The 24,735-nt window shown below is 37.5% G+C and overlaps 1 long non-coding RNA gene across 1 annotated transcript in view; it reads right to left on the bottom strand.

The window, feature by feature from the left end:
* Nucleotides 1-2,985: 2,985 nt before the first annotated feature.
* LOC119866582 overlaps nt 2,986-24,735 on the bottom strand; it is an 87,201-nt gene continuing 65,451 nt past the window's right edge. The window contains exons 4-5 of the long non-coding RNA XR_005380281.1: nt 17,455-17,708; nt 2,986-3,672 (exon numbers count right to left, since the gene is read on the bottom strand). This is a non-coding gene — a long non-coding RNA (uncharacterized LOC119866582). The remainder of the gene's footprint in view (nt 3,673-17,454; nt 17,709-24,735) is intronic.

Here is a 24,735-nt window from a genome sequence, read left to right on the forward strand (position 1 = left end):
AAGGGGAGATCTGCTAAGGAAAAACATTTAGTTATGTTCCCCTCAAAACTGAAAAGCAGAAAGGCATACCTTTCATCAGGGAACATGGCAGGCCACAAAACAGTCCAAAACATACACAGTGAATGGCCCCTTGTAGAATTCTGTCTGGAAAGCAGCCCCCCAGCCCACTGAAAGTTTCCTTAGCTGGGCTGGCAAGCAATGTACATTAAAGGAGCTTGGTGTCAAATCGTCATTTTGCCTTGAGTGTGGTGATAAGCATAGGGACGTGGGGGGAGTATGGATGTGTTGCATAGAATGGAGAAGCAAGGGTAAGACATCTTCAGGGTTTAAGCCACTCCCCATGGATCTCTCTGGACTTAGAATCTTTAACTCCACTTGAGGCAAGAAGGTTGCTCTTTGGGGGCCAGAAAGTCTATTCCTCTCTAATGGATGGGGCAACACTAGGACTATAAAATTCTATAATGTTATCCTTATTCCCCAGAAAAATTATGATCCAGTTGGGGAAAGAACAAGATCACTCAACCATGTACAACACAACTGCCACCAGATGACAGAATAATCAATAGAGTAGTAAAACAGTGTGTTGAAATGTAGACTTTGGAGTCCAGCAGATCGGAGTGAACTCAGATCGGAGAAAACTACTTTGCCACATTCTAGCTCTTTGATCTTGGGATGATTATTTAGTTTCTCTGAGCCTCAAAAAAAATAATATTAGATGCAAGAATAAAGGGAGTCACCCCTATGTGTAATATTTTGTGTTGAGTGTTTTTAATTTATCACCTCATTTAATACTGTGACTCTATTGCCCTTAATCAGAACTTTTAAAATTATAAATAAGAATAGTCTAAAAACGCAGTGTCAAAAAAAATAAAGTATAACATTAATATTAAAAATAATGAAATGAGGAGGACTTACAGGTAAAAATTCTGCTGAAATAAGTGGATTAGGTATTATTAGATCCACTGCTTGCACACTCTTTTTCCTCCCACCGACTTTTTGTGCTTTAGCTTTACTCTGTCATTCCATAGACATTTTTCCTCCCTATGATAAGGAAGATGGGTAAATGCAGCTGAAACATGCAGCTAGTTATGAGTACATCACAAGGTAAGGCTTCTGGAAGATATTAGCTGGTCTTCCTTGAAAAAACATATCCAGCCTTATATCAATCACACCAATCTTGGGGTTGGAGTTCTCTGGTTGGCCTGCCCTAGGTCACATGTTAAACCCTAAGGCCCAGGGGTGGGATCTTTCCTTTAGTAGGTCCACTATAATAGATCCAATTGGTAAAAGGAACAGACACACACACACACACACACACACACACACACACACACACAATCGATTAACCACAACAGGGAGGTATATTTAGTTAACTATATTATAGATAAGAAAACTATTTCAAAGTTTAGATCAATTAAGTAAATGGTGGAAGATCATCCATGTATAGGTGGGAAAGCAAGGCTTGATTTGAGTCCAGATTATGTTTACAATCTATTGGAAGAGCTGGCATCAATATACTGTATGATTAAGTCAAGACAACCAGATTCTTCTTATTGATATTAGGAGTGAAATATACAGGGAGTATTTGAGTGGACTAAGTATTATAAAATATTTCTTGAGGAAAGGTATCTTACATGGGTTTGATTGGTAAAACAGAAAAGCAAGAGAAATGCTACTTTTCTTAATTAGGTTTCACCAAAACATTTTTCTTTCAAATATTTACTTTTAATAGAAATATACTATGAAATTTAGAATTAAGGAGAGATTGGCTTGTTCCCCTTCTAGTTGAAGGTTAGAAAACTGAGCTAAAAGAACAGGTCCAAATCTAGGCTTAGCTACTGACCTCACATCTGATTTTGGACAAGTTATATATAATATATTCCATGAGCCTCAAACTCATCTTCATCCAGAAAATAGTATTACTTCACAGAATTTCTGGAAATTCAAATTGGAAAGGAAATTTAAAAGTGTACTGAAAACCTAAAAACACAACCCAAATGGATCTACTCCCTTCAGGGCACTATGTGCCACTGTTTATGGATATGATTTCTAATATCAGAGAGAAGGTTGGTCTTTTTTTTTTTTTGGTGTTCAATTTACCAACATACAGAATAACACCCAGTGCCCATCACCCCCACCCCCTGCCCTCCTCCCCTTCCACCACCCCTAGTTTGTTTCCCAGAGTTAGGAGTCTTTATGTTCTGTCTCCCTTTCTGATATTTCCCACACATATCTTCTCCTTTCCCTTATATTCCCTTTCACTATTATTTATATTCCACAAATGAACGAGAACATATAACGTTTGTCCTTCTCCGATTGACTTACTTTACTCAGCATAATACCCTCCAGTTCCATCCACGTTGAAGCAAATGGTGGGTATTTGTCGTTTCTAATGGCTGAGTAATATTCCATTGTATACATAAACCACATCTTCTTTATCCATTTGTCTTTCGATGGACACTGAGGCTCCTTCCACACTTTGGCTGTTGTGGACATTGCTGCTAGAAACATCGGGGTGCAGGTGTCCCGGCGTTTCACTGCATCTGTATCTTTGGGGTAAATCCCCAGCAGTGCAATTGCTGGGTCGTAGGGCAGGTCTATTTTTAACTCTTTGAGGAACCTCCACACAGTTTTCCAGAGTGGCTGCACCAGTTCACATTCCCACCAACAGTGTAAGAGGGTTCCCTTTTCTCCGCATCCTCTCCAACATTTGTGGTTTCCTGCCTTGTTAACTTTCCCCATTCTCACTGGTGTGAGGTGGTATCTCATTGTGGTTTTGATTTGTATTTCCCTGATGGCAAGTGATGCAGAGCATTTTCTCATGTGCGTGTTGGCCATGTCTATGTCTTCCTCTGTGAGATTTCTGTTCATGTCTTTTGCCCATTTCATGATTGGATTGTTTGTTTCTTTGGTGTTGAGTTGAAGAAGTTCTTTATAGATCTTGGAAACTAACCTTTTTTTTTTTTTTTTTTTTTTTTTGAAACTAACCCTTTATCTGATATGTCATTTGCAAATATCTTCTCCCATTCTGTAGGAGAAGGTCGGTCTTTATCACTATAGTAGTTTTATAATTTGGTAATGGAAGATAAATCTTTTGAGCTAATTAATTTACCTATCAATTTCTACTATTTTCTTCTTACAGATCAGTACTATTATTATTCATTGGGGTGAAGATCACTTTCATAAGTAGTGCTGTGGGAACAGGATACTTAAAGATTAAGTGTCAACAAAAAGCTTTGCTCTAACCCAAATTAAATGTATTTTTCTTTACATCTATGACTCTTCAGCAAACAAGGATATCCTATTGACTTTCTTTCTACTGACCCTTCATTTATATCCCTTGGCACCATTTCTTCTAGAAGTTTTCCACTATGAGCTCAGCAATGACTTTCCCTTGAAAGAAATCTCTCCTCCTCTCCAACATCTCCAATCATCTTCAAGCCTCTCTTCCTATGTAATTCTAGATAAGAATAGGGTATTGATTTAGAGTGAGTGTTCATCCACAGCTGTGAAGAAAAAAGTGAAGTGCTACATCTTGTGAATAATTACTTTAGAAAACAAACCCCAAATGCAGCAAGATAAAGCAATGGGATTCATGCTCCATCTCATTCATTTTGACAGTTGCAAGGAATCCAGGTCCAATTGTGCTGCCATGAAAACTACAGGCAGAGGCTGGCAAAAAAGAAAAGACATGTTCTTGTCAAAGCAACTCTCATTGTAGCTGAAAGAACATTCAGTTTTGTCTGAGAAGGGCACTGAGTTCCTTTCTGTGTTCTTGGCTAGCTAGCGTCAGGAAGGGGATTCTGAGTAATTTTGCCTGTGTCATAGGTAAATAACCCACTAATAGCTGTCACAGAGGGACCCCATGTTTCCACTGACCTTTGGTCTCAGGACAGTGCTCTCTCAGGGGGGACTGGTCGGGAGGGAGGTCAATAATGATGTATAGCCTTGGGATGTGGGGAAGAGAATGAGAAAAAATTTCTTTTTGTCTTTTTACTTGGTTTGTTTTTTGGACACGAGTTTGGGTTAGGAAAATAATTAGAGGTGTTTTCAGAAGTTGAGATGAGGAAATATAGAAAATAAAGACTAAAATTAGGTCTAAATTTAACAAATTAACACATAAAGTTTTAAGAATAATGCTTAAGATCTATGAGTTAACAACCAAAACACTTAAACAAATTATTAAAATTAAAAGCCAGAAATTATTAAAATAAAACTTTTCAGGGAGTGAGGGTATAGGCAATGAGCAATAGGATGAGAAATTGTTATATTTCTTAATAAATCCACCAATTAATTTTTACTATGCCATATACTACTTTAAAAATGTAATTAACAAAGATACTATAAAATATGGATATAAAATAAAAATTCATTTTCTATGGAATATAAACGAAGCTTATTAATTGATAATATAAATTTTAACATTTATCTTCTAACTGGAACATTATAATAATAATATGGGAAATTCAAGATATATTGCTATATTTGTCAAGTGAAATCAATGAGATTCATGGAAGTTGAGAAATCTTCCATGATTATTCTGAAGTTAGAGATACACTGATTAGGAAAATGCCCATCTCCCTAACTCAGACATCAGCGTTCTTCCCATTTCCCCCTCATCTGACAGAGGGATGTTCACAGATACCACTCACTAGAGCTAAACAATTCTAAGGCACATGGCAGGAAGAGAAAGCCACAGAGACACTAACCTCAGATTTAAAACAGGGTCAAGATTGTTTTAAGTAATGTGTAAGTGAGCCACGGAGTCATGTAGGTTATGAGATACTGGATGTCAGTGGGAAGCAGCCCTAAGATTGCGGGGGTGATGAATATGCCATTCAACTTTATCATCTCTGACAGAACGAGAATACTGGGATTGATGGACCTTAAGTCCACTTACGGATTTGCATGAATCCACTGCCAGGTACAGTGTAGTGCAGTTGGAATTGAGGAAATAGGGGAGCCCAGGAACATATTTGTGTCACTGAAGCAGAGCCCATAGGAAAGAAGTAAGGATGAAGATGGTACATAATTCATGCAGATAAATGGCAGGGGCAGACCTGGCAGCGTGGGCCCCTCCCTTATCAATAATCCAACACACTTGTTGGAGGAAAGGGGTATCTGTTCCATCCAGGACTTTTCTGATTGTCTTTATTCCTCTGAAGTGTAAAGCCTGTTGCATTGAGCTGCCTCCAGTGATGCTTGAAGAGTTTCTCCTAGGAGATTAATTCAGAAGGCATCTGTGCAATACTTATTTTCTCTCTCTCTCTCTCTCTCTCTCTCTCTCTCTCTCTCTCTCTTTCTCTCTGCATATTTGTGGAAATGAGCCTCTTGAGGAAAAATTTGGAGTTCAGGCCTTTTATGCTATGTGTCTGACTCCACCTCCTTTTTGTACATCTCTGCATCGGACTAGCTCTGGGTTTGAAAACTCTGTGCCATTTGTACTTCTAAAAATAACTTTATCATGATGGCATTGGATTAAAAGTGACTTAGGAGTAATACAGAGGATAAACAAGCCAGAGACCTCTTGTTGCCCTGAAGTCCCCTTTGTCACCCTGGTGCTGAATATAGGGAAGGAAGGAAGTTGTGGAGTTGTTCTGGAAATAAGATTTTGTAGGTTAAAAAAGAAAGATGTCAGTGTCTTTTTATTACTAATATGGTGTGTGCACACACACATACCCCTCATGCCCATTCCAGCGTCCACACCCCAAAAAAGTATCCTGAATCTCCTTTCCAGTGGAGGTCTCAACAGATTATAACAGCCTATCCCTCCTCTGGTATCCAGACCAGGGGTAGCGTAGGGGTGGTGGTGGTAGTGTTAGTGTGTGTGTGTGTGTGTGTGTGTGTGTGTGTGTGTAGTGGAGAAGATAAAAGCAATAAATGCACTTCAGTTTAAAGTCCCATTCCTCTCTGATACAGGTTGGTACCCCCTTCGTAATTTTGTCCCCACTGTAAGCATTCACTGGAAACGACTGGAAATTGAAGAGGGCTGGGAGCAAGTTTAGGAGTTTTCAGGGACAAAGTTGGAAGTGGTAAATAAAGCAAGCGGCTATTAACTTTTCATCAGGGATCGACAGGAAACAAACAGCAGTTACTCCACATAGAAAGTCACTCTCACACGGTCTGCACTTTACCCTATCTCCAAGCACAGTGAGGATGACATAGCTAAGCAAGGACGTAGTCTAAGATGCACCACGGTGGGGAAGTGAGGGATGGGCAGCAGACAAGAGCACCAGAAAGAGAGGCACGCACAGGCGGGGGGGGGGGGGGGGGGGGCAGGAACAGAGTGGGAAAGGCAGACACCAACAAGAGCGAGAAAAGCAGTATGTAAATTTTTTTCTCCCTGAGCTACAATGTGCTGTTATATGTTGTTATGGCCCCGTGCCATGCAAAATAATTTCAAGCTCCACCCGAAATCGCCTGCACCAGATGTGTGAATAACACACTTAAGAGAGTCACTGATGCAGTGGTTAAGAGCATAAGTGGGCTCTGGACATGGAACTGAACTTAATACTGGTTCATTCATTTCAGAAATGTGTGGTGAGAACCTGCTGGACATGTTAGGTGCTGTACAAGGTGCTAGGAACAAATGGTAAAATAATAAAATAGCCTTCCTTTATGGGCCTTTTAAAAAATTACAGTAATCAAATTTCGTATACATAAGAAAATTTACCATTTTAACCACATTTAATTGTACAATTTAGTGGCATTAAATACATTCACAACATTGTGTAAACATCTATCTCTTTCCAGAATATTTTCCTCATTCCAAACAGCAACTCTGTATCCATTAAATAACTCTCCATTCCTCTCCCATAGTCCCTGGTAATCTCAGTTCTTTCTATCTCTGTCAATTCTCCTTTTCTTAGATACCTTCTATAGTGAAAGAACACAGTATTGACATTTTTTGGTCTCTGGATTATTTCACTTATCATGATGTTTTCGAGGTTCATCCAAATTCTGTTGTATCCATGCAACAGAATTCCATTCCCTTTCATGGGAACAAGTCATCTTTCATTGTTCATGGGAACAATATTGCATTGTGTGTGTATACTGCATTTTGTTTGTCCACTCATCTATTGATGAAGACTTAGGTTGTTCCCACCTTTTGATTATTGTCAATAGTGCTACTATGATCATGGCTATACAACTATGTATTTGAATTCCTGCTTTCAATTATTTTGGATACCTACCTACTTCCTTAATGGGTCTTGCACTTTTTAAAAAATATTTTATTTATTTATTCATGAAAGACAGAGAGAAAGGCAGAGGCATCGGGGTAGAGTCAGGCTTCCTGTGAGGAGCCTGATGAGAGACTCCAATCCCAGGACCTTGGGATCACATCCTGAGCCAAAGGCAGATGATCAATCACTGAGCAACCCAGGAGCCCCAAAGGATCTTGCACTTTTAGAGGAAGTAAGAACAGATAAATTCTAATGTTTGAATACTATGTTACTTAACACACATCTTGTGACAAAGGAGCACAAAATAGCCAGATAGAACCAGATGGAGGATATTCTAATACGGAAAAAAAAAAAAAGGATGGCATAGGTAAAAATTCTAAATTAATTTGATGCATAGTCCATTATGAATAAAAGAGAAATTCAGGAATGCTTAGAATGGGGGAAAATGAGATTAGAAGGAAGTGCAAGGAACTGATCCTACAGAGATTTATGGACTATATTAAGATCACTGAATCTCCCAAATAGCGTCTCCTTTACATGGTCCTCTCCTTCACATGATTCAGGTCCCTTAACTGAAAAGTCACATTCTCATAAATGTCTTCATTGATGATTGTATGCAAACCGACATGTTTTCCTCATCAACTTCTAGTCCCTTCTAGTCCTTATCTTGTTTAATTTTTCTCCATAGCATTTAAGTTCATATGTATGTGTTTGTATGTATGTGTGTGCCCTTCTGCCCCTCAGAATAAAAGTTCCATGATGCAGAGACTATGTCTTTTATTGTACTGCTGTATCCCAGGACCAAGGACTGTGACACATAAGTGATCTCTAAATATCAGTGGAATTAATGAATGAATACGTGAACTGACTCTCCTTTATGACTTTGAATAATGTAGTTCCTTTTTTAAATTCAAGCAACTTCTGCTGGGTAGTTGTGTGGATGAAATAAAAGTGCATAAAGCATGTAATATGGGGCAGCTGGGTGGATCAGTTGGTTAAGCATCTGACTCTTGATTTCAGCTCATGATCTCAGAATCTTGAGGTTAAGCCCCATGTCAGGCTCCATGCTGAGCCTCTCCCACCCCACTCACATACACTTTCTCTCTTCAAAAAAAATCCATTTCTTCTCCCTTCCCTTTTACTATTATTTATATTCCCCACATGAATGAGGAGAAGAAATGTGTGGGAAATATCAGAAAGGGAGACATAACGTAAAGACTGCTAACTCTGGGAAACGAACTAGGGGTGGTAGAAGGGGAGGAGGGTGGGGGGTGGGAGTGATTGGGTGATGGGCACTGGGGGTTATTCTGTATGTTGGTAAATTGAACACCAATAAAAAAATCCATAACACAGGGCCAAGAACATACTGAATGTCCAATAAACATTAGCTTATAGAATTTAGAGAAAAGGACAGGAGTAGCAAAAGGTTGAGGGAGATAAATATAGAAAAACAAAACAAGATAAGGCTATCCATTCATTATCTGTTTTGGTGAGAACTCCTTTCTTGCATTAGACTCATCCATCACAAACAAAAAGAAGCAAAATTAAACAAAGCCAACATGTTACACTTTTGACTGTCAGAGAAAATAATAATAGGAATGAGGCTTATGTTGAACACAAGTAGAATTTAAACTTTTATTTCATAGAATCAAATATCAGTCAGTGAGTCATGAGTTTTGCTTTCCTACAAGGATTTACTGGTTTCCACACAAACTAGGGTGAGTGAGTGAGTGAGTGAGTGAGTGAGTGAGTGAATGTGTGTGTGCACATGCTCACTATATATGGAAAAAATACCTGTCTCAAAATACATAGATGATATGTTTGAAGTAAATTTGAGCAACACAACCCAAGTGAGTGTATGTTAGTTAATCTCTGGTTCCCTTGCAGTACATTGACAGACATAGAATTATCAGAAAAATCAGGATATTTGAAGGTATTTTTCATACCTCCTCCCCAGTCCTCCCCCAAAAAAGTCACTCTCTACTTGGCATTAAAAACTGCAGTGATGCCTGTTCCTAATTTAATGAAAAACAAAAATCAATAATACAGCACTGATCAACATGGACTGTGGGAGTAAAAGAGAATCACATCATGCAGGTGTTAAAACACATATTAAAGTGGTGATAATGAATAAGGTATTTTAACTGTAACTTTCGGCTTGGACCTGATAAGAGATAATACTCTCCCACAAGGAAAGGCTTTCATTTCACACCTACGTTGTGGAGCTGGCGGCAATTCTGAGGCAGGTTGCAAAGACTAGGACTTACTTTGCCAATTTCATAGTTACTCTTGGATCTAAGCAATAGATTCAAGGCTCCTTTTAGAACTCACTGGGTTGTTGTTGATTTTCTAATTTATTTATTCATCAGCTATACTTTTCTACTTACAAGAGGAATTGGCAATGGTTTAAAGCCCACTTTCTTCTGTATCCACCAGGGCTGTATTTTACCACTCTCCCCACTCTGGGGGAGGGGTTGGTCCTGGTTCTGATGACTCTGGATATGGACGTGGTCAGAGGGAAGATGAGGGGACTTTCATTTAATATATCAAAATGGAAAACCATTTATTATGAAAATTTTATTTATTTGTACCCCATTTAAAGCTCCCACTGTAACAGATATATATTAGGTCAGTGGTTCTCATACTCAGATGATCCAAGTCACCTCGGATCATGTTTTAAAAGCAATTTTTCAGGGCCCAGCTCAAGACCTTCTTTTGCTATGATTCTGGAATTAGGTCTAGGAATCTGAATATTTAGCAAGCATTGAGGTGAATCTGCTGGGCTGGGAAACGCATTTTGAGAAATCATATAGTCATCAAAACTCGCTGATTGACTTGTTAATATTCTGTGTATGATTTGATCATCAGTTTCTGTTTCTTTCTCCCACTGATCCTAACTGATATTTTTATGGTCAATTTGGGGGAAGTTAAGCTGATTGTTGGTGGAAAAACCTCCCTATAGAACTAAAACCATCTGTCCCTGTTCTCTTCACAGTTCAGTGATAGCAGTAGAAGTAACCAGATACAGACTTAGAAAAAGAGATATTATGGTACCCTGACTTGAGAAGGTCCGTATTACAATCTATTATAAATCTTATTTTAACAATTGAGGAAAGTATTGTTTGGAGAGGACAAGTGGACTAGGCCAATGTCAAAGAGAAGTGTGAGAGGTAGGAAGAATACAACATATGTGGGTCCTGTTAACGATGGCTATTTCTTGAGAGGCCAAACAATCATCATTAAAAACTGACTTTAAAATCATGTCCCCTTGATAAAATCACACAATAAGAGATAAGCAAAAGGTAGATTTTATCATAAAAATCAAAATGGAAAGCCATTGGGATATAAAGCATGAAAGAATCACGGTGAAAAAATAAGGATCCGATTTCTCTTTTACCTAGAGTCAGGCCATTCTGGGGGAGATGAATGCATGTGTGCTCATGTGCAGTAGTCTGTAGACCACCAAGAAAGATTAGAGTCTTCTCCATGCAAAGAACAAGTTGAATCAGTGTTGATCAAAGATTGACATCAAACATACAGCCTCCATAATAAAACCTGCTGTTTGTAAACCCTCATTCAGAAGCAAGAAGGATCATTATGAGTTTCTCAGGTCACAGGTATTAACTCCACATCATTCTAATTTCTAGTCCTTGGTCACTTTCTGCCACATTCTTTTGCTGCATCTCAAAATCAATTTGCAATGTAATGATGTGGGGTCCGCCAAAGAAGTTACTTCTTTCACCAAAGTTGCAAATATAAGTCATCTGCATATGAGGCACTAAACATCAAGGTGATGTGTGAGGGTCTGGTTTGATTTCTATCCACAGAGTATCTTAGAAGAAGGGGCCAAGCCTAGGGGTGTTGGGTATGAATGTGCATATGTACAGGTAATAAACCTCCACACAAGGAGAACAATATCTTCTTCATAGACAGAATGAGTTGAGTTGGTGCTGAACAACAGCTGCATCAAATATATGCCCTCAATAATGAAACCTGCTCTCTGTAAACCTCCTTTTGAGAGGAGGAGGTCTCATTATGAGTTTCTCAGGAACATGTGTTAACTCCATGTAGTTTTAATTTCCAGCCCTCAGTCACTCTCCAACACATCCTTTCTCTTCCCCCTCAAATTCAATTTGCAATTTAATGCCATGAGGTCTGCCAATGGTGAGGTTTTCCATGTCCTCAGTCACATGGAAAAACATACAGCATTCTGTGCAGGGACTTTACCCATAAAACACCAGTGGCATTAAGCCATCAGAATGAAAGAAAATCACATTTCATAAATTCTAAGTTTAATCTATATGTAAATTTAGCCAACATTTTTAAAGAATAATAATTCATGAGTATTGATGTTTACACTGCTTGGCAATTTTTTTTATTACTTTAAGTAATGATCCAGATACAAACAACATTCTTTTATTTTATAAAAACAGGTGCTTGGTTGACTGAAGAGATGCAGAATAGAAACCCATATCCTACTTTCAGGGAAACAAAACCACCAGGATGTTTCCTGAGCTAAAAAGAAAGAATAGTGATACTAAACAGAAAGCTACCAATTTTTAGTGACTTATATTAAAATTTTACTAAGGAAAATGTAAAAATGTCCTTCAAATGCATACTTTTTTCATAAAAACTATAAATCAACAAGAAAAAGCAACTGGCAATAACTGAGACATTGAGATTGTTCTGACACAGAGTTATGTTATTACTTTCAAGCATGAATATATATCAGCATCACTAAAACTTGGTGAGTTTATTTAAAAATGCAGATTCTTTGGCATCTGAACAACAAAAAACTACATGTGATTTAGTAAGTGTGGTAGGGTCCAGAATTATTTTCACTAGAATTACTGAATTCTAATTTATCCTCTATCTCCAGTCCAAAACACAGCCAAATCCATACTAACATAACCACATCATCCTGTAACTTGACACATACGTGAAAATCTTGAGTTGGGAGTCCATGGATCGACATTTTAAAAAATTATCTGGAAAATAATGATGCCTAGCCTTCCATTTTTTTGGCTATTTTCTAAATGCCACTAAGTGTCCTAAAGGCTTTATATAAATGAACTCATTTGGTCTATCCAATTATTTTCTTATTTTTTAAAAATTTATCTTTAAGAAATCCAATGAGATATTATTGTTCCCATTTTATATAGAAAAAGACCTTAGGGTACAAAGGCCAAGTTGCCCAAGTTTATTCTAGAAAGTCTCCAAACTGATTCAAACCAAAGCAGATGGAACCTAGAGCTTTCATCTTCCTCACTATACTGTACCTTCATGATTTTGATGCATATTAAAACCTGAGAAGCATTGAATTATGAAATAGATATGTAGGGCCTTCTGACATAAGTGGTCTAAGGAACACTTTGAAAAACACCGAAATAAATTTTTTAAATATTCCTTACTTTTGCTTTCAAACTTATATCCCCCGTCCTAACATTTCTGAATTCCAGATCTGTACATTCAAATACCATTTTTTACATATCTCAGTTCAATTCTTTATGCCATAGAACAAATTCAGAAAATTCTCTGCTAATTTCTTTCTCCAGTGTTCCCTGCTGCCTTCCACAGAGTTGAGCAGATCTGAAAAGGAGGTAGTCATCCTTACTCTTTCTTTCCCTCATCATCAACCTACCCTGCCATCAGTGAGTGATCCCTATCACTTTCCTATTAAATCTCTAGTAAATTCAGCTGTCCCTTTCTATAGTCCATGCCATTATTGTCATCATCACCAACATCACAGTCATCATCATCATCACCATCATTTTTCTAGACTTCTGCAATTGTTTTGCATCTTGTCTCCCACTTGTCCTCTCCAAGCTATTCTTCACACTGTGGCAAGAGTGATCTTGAAACATGGTGACTGAAGCCCCAGGTTCTTGATATTTCCCAAAAAAACTTGCATGTACCATCCTTCCTATCTCCTTGGCCACAGATCAGACCACTCTCCCCCAACACTTGTACTCCATGCATGTCAGCCTTCCTTTAGTTCTTCCTCCTCCCCACATTCCTTTGGCTTCCCGTTTTCACATGTGGCCCTCTGCCTGGAATGCTCCCATTAAAGGAGGATAAATTGTGAGTAACTCCAGGACTAAGCTGTCTCCTCTATGAAATGGGAGTAATGTTGTTAAATCAGGGTATTAGAATTATGAAAGATAGGTATTATATATTCAGTAAGTTTTAATTTCCCTAAACAGGTTTAAACATTTTTAAATATATTCTAATAATCCTCATGTTAAAATATATTGAATAATATATTTCTTCCTACCATTTACCAGTTGTAATTTCATGGACTCTCAAGGTTAGATGTGTTCTTTAAAGAAACTGTTTATCTCATTTCAGGAATTCATTAAAATTATCACAAATCTTGCTGTGAAGTATTCTTGCAATTTTTAATTGCTGTCTAGTTAGCAATATCCTTCAGAATGTTGCATCTTTCTAAAAATGTAGGTGTTGGATAGCTATAATTTTCAAAATTACTACTTTGTTCTATAATCCATCAATGAGTTAGTAAAAATAATTAATGGAATTTTCACGTTTTTGTGGGCCCTGACAGGAAAAAAAAAAAGAAGGCTACAAATAAATGAGCAAGTAAAGGAGCATTAATTAGCATCTAATTTGTAATAGCCGAGTTCAGTGCTCAATAATTTGAAAATTAATTGAACTTTTATGTTGATGTATAAGGTAAAAATATAGCCAACTTCTTGTTGAGAAAAGATGAATATTACCTTAGTAAAAACTCTCAAGACTACTAATTTGTTGAAGAAATAAATGCATTGTATAGGGGCTATCAGTAATATAATCCACCAAGAAGGATGTTACAGTATCATGCATGTGAAATATGGAAATGGAAAGAGATAGATAGAAGGGAGAGAGAAAGACAATAGAAAAATTGTGAGTAAATATTCGGAAATGTATAATAGGGAATTCAGGATAAAGAGGATCCATGACATGTTTGTATCCATCTTGCAGCTTTTTTATACATTTGCATTAATTTCAGAATAATATTTGTGGAATCAGTATGCAGAGTATTCTTTTAACTTTTCCATAAGTATAAATTTATTATACAATTTTTAAAAATTGCATTTTGTCTCTGGATCACTTTCATCCATGTCCCAATTTTCTCTACAGCACCTCCTGTTGTTTAATATACAGTTTACTCTGGAACAACAGGGATGTTAGGGGTACTAACTTAACACAGTCCAAAATCCACTTATAATTTTTAATATTTTTAAAATATTTATTTATTTATTTGAGAGATAGGGAAAAAGAGAAAGAGTGCATGAGCAGGGGCAGGGGTGCACAGGGAGAAAGAAAGGGGAAGCAGGCTACCCACTGAGCACTGAGCTTAATGCAGGGCATGATCATGATCATGACCTGAGTCAAAACCAAGATCAGATGCTTAACTGACTGAGCCACCCAGGTACCCCTCCATCTATAACTTTTGACTCCTACTAGAATATAGGTTTGTGAGACTCGGGATTTTTTTTTTTTTTTTTTTTTTTTTTTTTTGGCAGCTCTATCCCCTAGATCTTGAACAAAGCTTCAATACAATAGGGACTTAAAAATATTTTTGAATGTATGAATGCTTGAATAAATGAATGGACATATGAATCTATAATATGGTGGTACTGAGGATCAGCATAATATATTTACATCATACATACATGTGAAGCACTTAGACCAGTGTCTTGAGGGCTTAATAAATATAAGTTATTTTTATTGAGGAGTTTAGGAGGGTTAGATTTCCTGCTATGTGGTGGTAAGAGATTAGGCTGAGCCTAGGGACAAGGGTTACATAAGGAAGGGACACATGGCTCATAATATGAAACTTATACTTAATTCCATAGCAAGTGAGGAGTGGTTTATTCAGATTTGTTTACATGGATTACATTGTTATGGGTTGAATTGTTTCCCACAAAATTCATGTGTTGGAGTCTTAATCCCTAGTACCTCCAAATGTGACCTTATTCTGGAGATAGGGTCTTTATCAAGGTAATGTTAAAATGAAGTCATTACGGTAGTCACAATCTAAAGTAACTGATGTTCTTGTAAAAAAAGAATATTTGGAGACCGCGTTACATAATAGAAAGAATGTCATGTGAACACGAGGAGGGCCGTCTCCAGGCCAATGAAAGAGATCTGGAATGGACTGTCCCTCATAGCCCTCAGGTGGAACTAATCCTGCCAACACCTTGATTTTAAACTTTAGCCTCCAGAACCATAAGGCAACAGATTTCTATTTTTTAAGTTACCCAGTTAGTGGAATTGGGCATGTCTAGAAAACAAACATAATTCTTTCGGCTATCATTTGGGGATAAATGAGGGCCAGGCTTGACTAAAGCAGGGCAGGTCACTTAACCCTTCCAAGCTTTAGTTTCTTCATCTATAAACTGGAGATAATGCCTAATAAGCAAACCTCATGATACTACATCAAAGAGAACGTGTGAGGGGATCCCTGGGTGGTGCAGCAGTCTAGCACCTGCCTTTGGCCCAGGGTGCGATCCTGGAGACCCGGGATCGAATCCCACGTCAGGCTCCTGGTGCATGGAGCCTGCTTCTCCCTCTGCCTGTGTCTCTGCCTCTCTCTCTCTCTGTGTGTGTGTGACTATCATAAATAAATAAAAATTAAAAAAAAAAAAGAGAACGTGTGAAAATGTGTAAGAAAAGTATGAAGAACAGGGCACATAAGGCATAATATGTGCCTTCTAAATACATAGGAATCTTTTTTAATCCATTAGATCTTCTTGGAATATTCATTACAAGTAACTCTCTCTTATCCAGAGGAAAATATTGTCAACAGCAATTTAGCTACCCTTTTCCTGAGAAGAATTTCTCACCAGGGTATCATCTCCAATTGTGAATGGACTCATCACTGAAATGTGGTGTAGACAAAGAATGAAATCTCTGTGCCAACATGACATTTTTTTTCCCATAGAACCAGTGAGATGTGAAGTCTTTCCTGAAAAATAACTGGCAGTGAAAGTGGGGCCAACCACTTATCTTGCTCTTGGATGAACAAAAATGACTGAAGGGCTTAGAGAGTGAAGGAAACTGCCTCAGGGAGAAAGAATCTTTGGGAATACCTTACTGGCCCTGGATAGTCCGAGACCCAGTGAACTTTGTTGTTTCATACAAATGAATGAACATGGTGCTTACAGCCTGAGGTAGCACAAATGTATCAGTAGTTTAACTTCCATTTTTAAATTAAACAAATGGAAAACTGTGCTTTCCAAATCTATTAATTAGCACCTTCAAATTAAGTCCTTAACAGAGGTTTAATCATTGAAGACTCCATTTTTTAAGGAAAATAAATTGTTGACAGGTCACTTTTAGGTTGTTAGTCATTTACCTTAATTGTGGCTTGTGGAGAATCAAATAGTTGAAGACACACATTTTGTTTTTAGGTGTCAGTAGGGTGTAGGATGAAGCAAGGCCCCATCAGCAAGCAAAGATCTGGGCTGAACAAGGGTCACAAAACTGTGAGCTTCTTAATGTCCAAGACTGTGTTTTATTTTGATATTCACCCCCAAAGACCATAAATAGGAGAGCTTCATAATATTCTTTTTGCTAAATTAGATGACAGATAACATATATGTGAAACAATAAGAAATGTTAGATTGCAAAGGTAAGAGCAGAGGCAAAATGTAAGAAAAGGGGGATTAGTCTGTCATTCCAAGTTGTAGAGGTTAATATCTTTATGTCTGAAACCTCACCTTCACATATTATTCAGAAGTCTTTCCTTACTTCTCTTCCTCCAGTCACCATTCCATTAATACCTATTCTCAAGAAGGAATCTGAAACTCATGGACAGGGAGGAGTAATTGACCGATGAGCCAACTTAATGATCATCCTAGAATTCTAGCAGGAATTAAATTCTCAATTGAACTAAGCTAGACACTTTTGATTGTCACAACCCACCAATGCAGAGTGGTGGGTGGGGGGTTCTTGGGACTACTGAGTAGAGGCTAGGGAAGCTGTTAAATATCTTACAATTCACAAGGCACCCACCCCCACTCCCCCAAATAAAAAGAAGAGTTACTTGAAGAATTAATAAATAGATAAAGTTGATGATGTTGATAAATTCTGGTCTAGGGAAATAAAATATAAGCAGTGTAATTCTTAGCATAATTGGCAGTGAAGAAAGGAAGAAAGAATATTTGTTGAGAATAGCTTGTGTTTACAAGGTATCACAGTTTATAAAGACAGTACCAACCTCCTAGAGAGGCGGTCTCTGTAAGCAGCAGAAGAGTCAGATCCTTACCTTCAGAAGGGAGGGTCAGCATGGCAGCACAATGGCTGAGCCTTCTATGGGTATCGAAGCTGGATTTCACAGTGAGGCACTGGTGTTGTTTCCAATCTTGGCAACCTTGGCCTCAGAGTCATATCTCTTTCTCTTAATTTTGTGCTTTCCATAGAGTAAATCTCAGTCCTCCTCATCTCCACACTCCCCACTGCTGGTCCTTCTAGGGGGCTTGTATAAGGCTCCCATATCTCTTTAAGCCTATGTTGTCTCATCTGTGAAATAGAACAAGCCACAACAGTAAAAGTGATTCACCAAATGGGTTTCTGTAATTCCTGAGACTTACCTGGGACAAAGAAAGGAGTTGTTGCATCTCACTTTCAGCATTTACTATCAATTTCATTCTTTTTGAAATGTAAATTCCAGTGTAGTTAACATAGCATTATATTAGTTTCAGGTGTACAGTATAGTGATTCAACACTTTCATATATATTACTCAGTGCTCCTCAAGATAAGTATATTTGTAATCCCCTTCACCTATTTCACCACCCTCCTCCCCTACTTACCTTCTGGTAAGCATCTGTTTGTTCTTTATAGTTATGAGTCTGTTTTTTATTTGTCCCTCTCCTTTTTTTCTCCTTTGTTCATTTTTTAATAATAAATTTATTTTATATTGGTGTTCAATTTGCCAACTACAGAATAACACCCAGTGCTCATCCCATCAAGTGCCCCCTCAGTACCCCGTCACCCATTCACCCCCACCCCCGCCCTCTTCCCCTTCCAGCTGGGAAAATTGGACATCCACATGCAGAAGAATGAAACTAGACCACTCTCTTGCACCATACAAAAAGATAAACTCAAAATGGATGAAAGATCTAAATGTGAGACAAGATTCCATCAAAATCCTAGAGGAGATCACAGTCAACACCCTTTTTGAACTCGGCCACAGTAACTTCTTGCAAGATTCATCCATGAAGGCAAAAGAAACAAAAGCAAAAATGAACTATTGGGACTTCATCAAGATAAGAAACTTTTGCACAGCAAAGGATACAGTCAACAAAGCTAAAAGACAACCTACAGAATGGGAGAAGATATTTGCAAATGACGTATCAGATAAAGGGCTAGTTTCCAAGATCTATAAAGAACTTATTCAACTCAACACCAAAGAAACAAACAATCCAATCAGGAAATGGGCAAAAGACATGAAGAGAAATCTCACAGAGGAAGACATAGACATGGCCAACACGCACATGAAAAAATGCTCCGCATCACTGGCCATCAGGGAAATACAAATCAAAACCACAATGAGATACCACCTCACACCAGTGAGAATGAGAAAATTAACAAGGCAGGAAACCACCAATGTTGGAGAAAATGCGGAGAAAAGGGAACCCTCTTACACTGTTGTTGGGAATGTGAAATGGTTCAGCCTTTGTTCATTTTTTCATAAATTTCACATATGAGTGAAATCATTTGGTATATTTCATTATCTGACTGGCTTATTTCACTTAGCATTATACTTTTTATTTTTTTTAACATTATACTTTTTAGATCCATCCATGTTGTTGCAAATAGCAAGATTTTTTTTCTTTTGTATGGCTGAGTAACATATTTTATACGCATATGAAGGCACACACAATGCCTTTTCTCTGTTTTTTTTATACATTCATCTACCATGGACACTTGGGCTGCTACTGTAGTACCATAGTTTGGCTATTGTAAATAATGCTGCAATAAACATGGGAGTGTATATATCCCTTTGAATTAGTGTTTTCATATTTTGGGGAAAATATTCACTAGTGCAATTACCAGATCACAGGGTAACTGTAAATTGAGGAAACTCCATACTGTTTTCCACAGTGACTATAACAATTTGTATTCCCACAACAACGCAAGAGTTTTCCGTATTCCCCACATCCTCACCAACACTTGTTGCTTCTTGTGTCTTTGATTTTAGCCATTCTGAAAGGTGTGAGATGATATCTCATGGTGGTTTTGATTTGCATTTCCCTGATGATGAGTGATATCGAGCGTCTTTTCATGTGTCTGTTGGACATCTCTATGTCTTCTTTGGAAAAATTGTCTATTCAAGCCTTCTGCCCATTTTTTAATTAGATTATTCATTTGGAAGGTGTTGATTTTATAAATTATTTATTTTTTGTGGGTACTAATCCTTTATCAGCTATGTCATTTGCAAATATCTTCTCTCATTTAGTGTTGCCTTTTGGTTTTGTTGGTTATTTATTTCTTTTGCTGTGCAGAAGCTTTTCATTTTGATGTAGTTCCAGTAGTTTATTTTTGTTTTTGTTTCCCTTGCCTCAGGACACAATCTAGAAGGATGTTGCTACTACTGATTTCATTCTGAGCTAATTACTCAACCCTCAATGTTCTGGTTTGTGAGATGCATGTCACCTACATCAATAGGACATTGTGAAGCTTTAATGGGAAAAGGGAGAAGATCTCTAGTGATCTCTAGTCCTCTCATATTGTGTCAAATAAATCATATTGCTGGTGAGATCACTGTTTTCATTGATAAACTTTTCCATTGATTATCACTCATTAATTCACTGATTGGTTTGTTCATTCACTCATTTATTCGATCAACATCTGGTAATGTCTTGCCATAGGCTAGGTATTATAGAGACAAGTGCTTCAAAATGCCCCTTTATAGGCCAAAAATATTTTGTGAAGCTGAAGCTCTGAACTTGGGAGAAGCAGGCAGAGCTAGCCAATGTAGAAAATGAATGAAAGTAACCCGTGTTGCAAGTCATCTACTCTAAGAGAGCACATCAAACCATCCTGATCCACGGTGGCTTCCTCTTAGCTTTTTCTTTTTTTTTTCCCTTATTACCTTTGCTGTTCCCTCTAGGGCTTGACTCAGCACAGTATGATATTCTTTACTGCAAAAAACTTCACCACGTTAACTCAAGTAAACAGACTTTTTTTAAAAAAAGATTTTATTATCATGCAAAACAGAGAGAGAGAGAGAGGCAGAGACACAGGCAGAGGGAGAAGCAGGCTCCCTGCAGGAAGCCCTATATTGGACTGAATCCCTGGACCCGGGATCATGCCCTGAGCCAAAGGCAGATGCTCAGTCCCTGAGCCATCCAGACATCCCTCAAGTACAGTCTTATTAAACCTGATTTAGGCAGAAGAAAAGGGCTAGAGAAAAAAAGAAAATGAAAATGAAAGGAGAAAAATGACACTGCACCTTAGGATAAAGGGGTTGTAATCATTAAAAGTATGGATTTCCATGGTGGCCACTCCTCCAAACCACTTCTACTTTTTTTCCTAACCAAAATTATTAGATAAGTATTTGGATTTTATTGCTGTGTAACCAACAGGCACCAACATACACTAACACATGTTATTTTATTTCTTATAGTGTGGCTCAGCTTAATGCTGTCGGGTCTGCTGCTCTACTACCTCATGCTGCAGTCTATAGTGGGTGGTCAGCTGGGGCAATCCTGACTGACATGAGTTCATTCTGGGGCCCAGACTGAGGAGGCAGGAAATACCCAGAGAAAACTCTTCTGAGAGATTCCAGAAAAAAAAAAAAAAAAAAAAAAAAAAGAGCCTGTTACCTATTCCCATGCTCCATTGGCCAAAGGAACTCATAATGATAAGCAGGAAAGCAAGTAGAGGAAAAGTATAATCCATGTTTTGTTTTGTTTTGCTTTGCTTTGTTTAGTTTTGTTTTAGAGACTGAAAGCATCCATTGGGGGGAAAAAAAAAGATCAGGAAATGTATAAAGAATAAGGACCATTAAAATGACCTTGCATATAACCTATGGGCTACAATGTCCTGGGAAATGAATTTAGGTCCATCTGACATAATCCAATATGTCAGCCCTGGCCATTACCAATTTGTTTCATTTGATCAACAGGAAATGGGAGGTTAGCTAAAAGTTTTTAAAAGAAAAGTGCTTTGCCAAATTGTTCTGAACAATAAATAAATAAACAAATAAATAAGATCTTGTCTTATTATTGTTGTAGTTAAATATTTTTGCTGAAAATGTTGTCTGTAAAGCATAAATACTCATATTGTCTAACTCACAAGCTATATATAGGAATTTAAAAAGACCATGCATTAGCAATTCTTAGCATAGGGCTTGGCACATAATAAGTACTCCATAAATATCAGCCAACAATAACAATGATAAACAGAATTCAAAGACTTATTCAACATGTATTTTACAAGCACTCAGTATGTATAAGACCTTATATGTAATAGATTGTTCCACATAAAACAAGCCTCTGCTTCCAAATACCTACTAAGATTAGAAGGTGAAGTTAGGAGGTTCTTACCAGTTCTTAGTGACATGCTTTCTAATCCAATATATGCCCTCTTTTTCTCCCCTTATACCCATTTCAGTGGTCTAATCACTGGTAACCAAATAGCCCAGGGAGAACATGCTCACCCTACTACTGAAAGGACTGGCAAAGGCAGATCAATGGTGCTGAATGAGGTGGGGCAGATAAGATGTCCTAGAGGAGAGGTGTTCTAAGCAGAAACAATAGCTGAGACCAAAGGCACAATGACCTGAAGGAATAGATCAGGGACAGTGATTGGGGCAGAGTACAGGAGAGGAGTCTGACAGGTTCCTCCCACAGATGTTTATTGACAAACTGCTTCCTATCCTACTTATGCCATGTAAAGTTTCATCTCCTTGGTGTGACGTCATCTAATCACACTGTAGAGTGTCCCCAGGGAAATTGTACCATATTTTTGTTTTACACATTTATTAGCACTTAAAGTCTCTGAAATTCTCTTAATTTGTCAGTGTGTTTATAGCCTGCTTCTACCCTGGTGTACAAGCTATGTGAGAACAACACTATTGTCTTTTGCTCCTTCTCAATTCTGTGTGATCATAAAAAAGTTCACAGTAAACACCTGTTGACATAACAGATGAAGCAATGTGGAGAGTAGAAAGTAAAAAAAGCTAGAGTCAAAAATCAGAGGCTATACAACATCAGAAGCATTAAGTATTAGAGAAATAGTTGATAAGATGGACTTAATTGAGATGAAAAATGCTCTATAAAAGACAATGTTAGAGAATGAGAATGGGAGAAAATATTTGCAAAATACACATGAAATAAGGGACTGATATCAAAGACACAAAGAACTCTTAAAACTCAACAATAAGAAAACAAACAAACAGATTTTAAAAAAGGTAAAAGGGAGCACCTGGGTGGCTCAGTGGTAGAGAGTCTGCCTTTGGTTAAGGTCATGATCCCAAGGTTCTGGGATCTAGTCATGCATCAGGCTCTCTGCATCTCTCTGTATCTCTCATGAATAAATAAATTTAAAAATCTTTTTAAAAAATTGGCAAAAGGTCTTAACAGATATCTCACCAAAGAAGATATATAGATGGCAAATAAGCATATGAAAAGATGCTCCACATTGCATGTTGTTAGAGAAATTAAAATTAAAACAATAAAATAAAATCTTAAAAAAAAACAACAAATTAAAACAATAGTAAGATGCCACTACACACCTATTATAATGGCCAAAATCTGGAACACTGACAACACCAAATGCTGACAAGGATGTGGAGCAGCAGGAAATCTCATTCATTGCTGGTGGGAATATAAAATGATGCAACCACTTTGGAAAACAGTTGGGCAGTTTCTCCCAAAACTAAACATATTCTTACCATATAATTTAGCAATCATGCTCTTTGGTATTTACCCAAAGGAGATGAAAGCTTATGTCCATACAAAAACCTGTGCATGGATATTTATAGGAGCTTCATAATTACCAAAACTTAAAATTAATCAAGATGTCTTTCAACAGGTGAATGGATATAGTACCTCCATACAATGGGGTATTATCCAATAGTGTTAGTAGAAATCAGCTATCAATCTGAATTTTTAAATGGAGGAAACTTAAATACGTGTTACTAAGCAAAAGAAGCCAATCTGAAAGGCTGCACACTATATAATTCCAGCTATATGACATTTTGGAAAAGGCAAAGCTGTGGAGACAGTAAAAAGATATGTGGTTGTCGGAGATTATGGAGAGAAAGGGATGAAGCAGAGAGGATTTGGGGGACAGAGAAACCACTCTGTATGTTGCTGTAATGGTGAGATCATGTCTTATACCTTTGTCAACAAGAACGTACAACACCAGGTATGAACCCTGATATAAACTATGGACTTCGGGAGATAATGAGGTGTCAGTGTAGGTTCATCATTATAACAAATGTACCTACTCTAGTGTGGGATATTAATAGTGGGAAAGGCTGTGCTTTTGTTGGGGGAGGAGGCATTTACTCTCTATATTTTCTGATCCATTTTGCTGTAAACCAAAAACTGTTCAAAAGGAATGGGAAAAAAAAAAAAAAAGGAACCTCAGAGAATGCAGGATCTGAGCTTTATTCCAAGAATGAGGATCTGAGATTTCTGAAAAGCAGAGTATAATTTTCAGAGCTCTGCTTTTGGCTGATTTGTATGTCCTCAAGAAGAGGAGGCTAGGCACAGACAGAGGTCTTGACAGTAGTAAGTTATTGTAAGTTTCAACAAAAAGTGAAGTTTATCTAATTAGGGAATGATCTATGGGAGTCCAGTTGTTTTCCTCTACATGATGTCCAAACTGACGAGAATATCAACTGATTTTTCTCTCAGGACTGGCTTCTCTGCAAAAGACTCTTAATTCTTCAGATAAAAGTTCTGAAACCAAAAAAAAAAAAAAAAAAAAAGTTTTGAAACCAGAAACTACCATCTTCCACATGAATCTGTAATGGCTCTTTTCCCCCATGTAATAATAGCCTTGAAATAGAGATCTTGTCTTTGGTTTCTTGATCAGACAGTGAAAGTACAGTAACATTAAAAGCTTCTACAACAAAGTGAAGCTTTTCAGATGTTTCCCTACTCCAGACCCTAATGTGCCCTGGGCCAGATATTGGCAACCTTACAACCTTATCTCCCTTCACACAAACTCATTTTCTTTCTATCTTTTTTTTTAAACCAATCATGTCATTCACTCTTATTCTTCATGCTTTTATATTTGGATGAGTACATTTTTCTGCATTTTAATTTTTTGAAGGTTTTGAAAATTTAGCTAAATTGACAAATGTTGTATAGTGCAATTATTTCCACTATATTACAAGCTTTTCATTTTGTCACTATATAATAATTTACTTACCACTTTTTCTGTTGAGGATCATTTAAGATGTTTTCAATCAATCTTAATTTTTCAACTTAAGATGTGTTTCTCAATCACATACAATAATATAATGGACAGTCAAGCATATATTGTTTTTTGCACACGTGTGAAAATTTCTTCAAGGTACACACATAA

The sequence above is a fragment of the Canis lupus genome, chromosome 28 (genome assembly GCF_011100685.1).
Source record: "Canis lupus familiaris isolate Mischka breed German Shepherd chromosome 28, alternate assembly UU_Cfam_GSD_1.0, whole genome shotgun sequence".
In the NCBI taxonomy this organism is placed as follows: domain Eukaryota; kingdom Metazoa; phylum Chordata; class Mammalia; order Carnivora; family Canidae; genus Canis; species Canis lupus.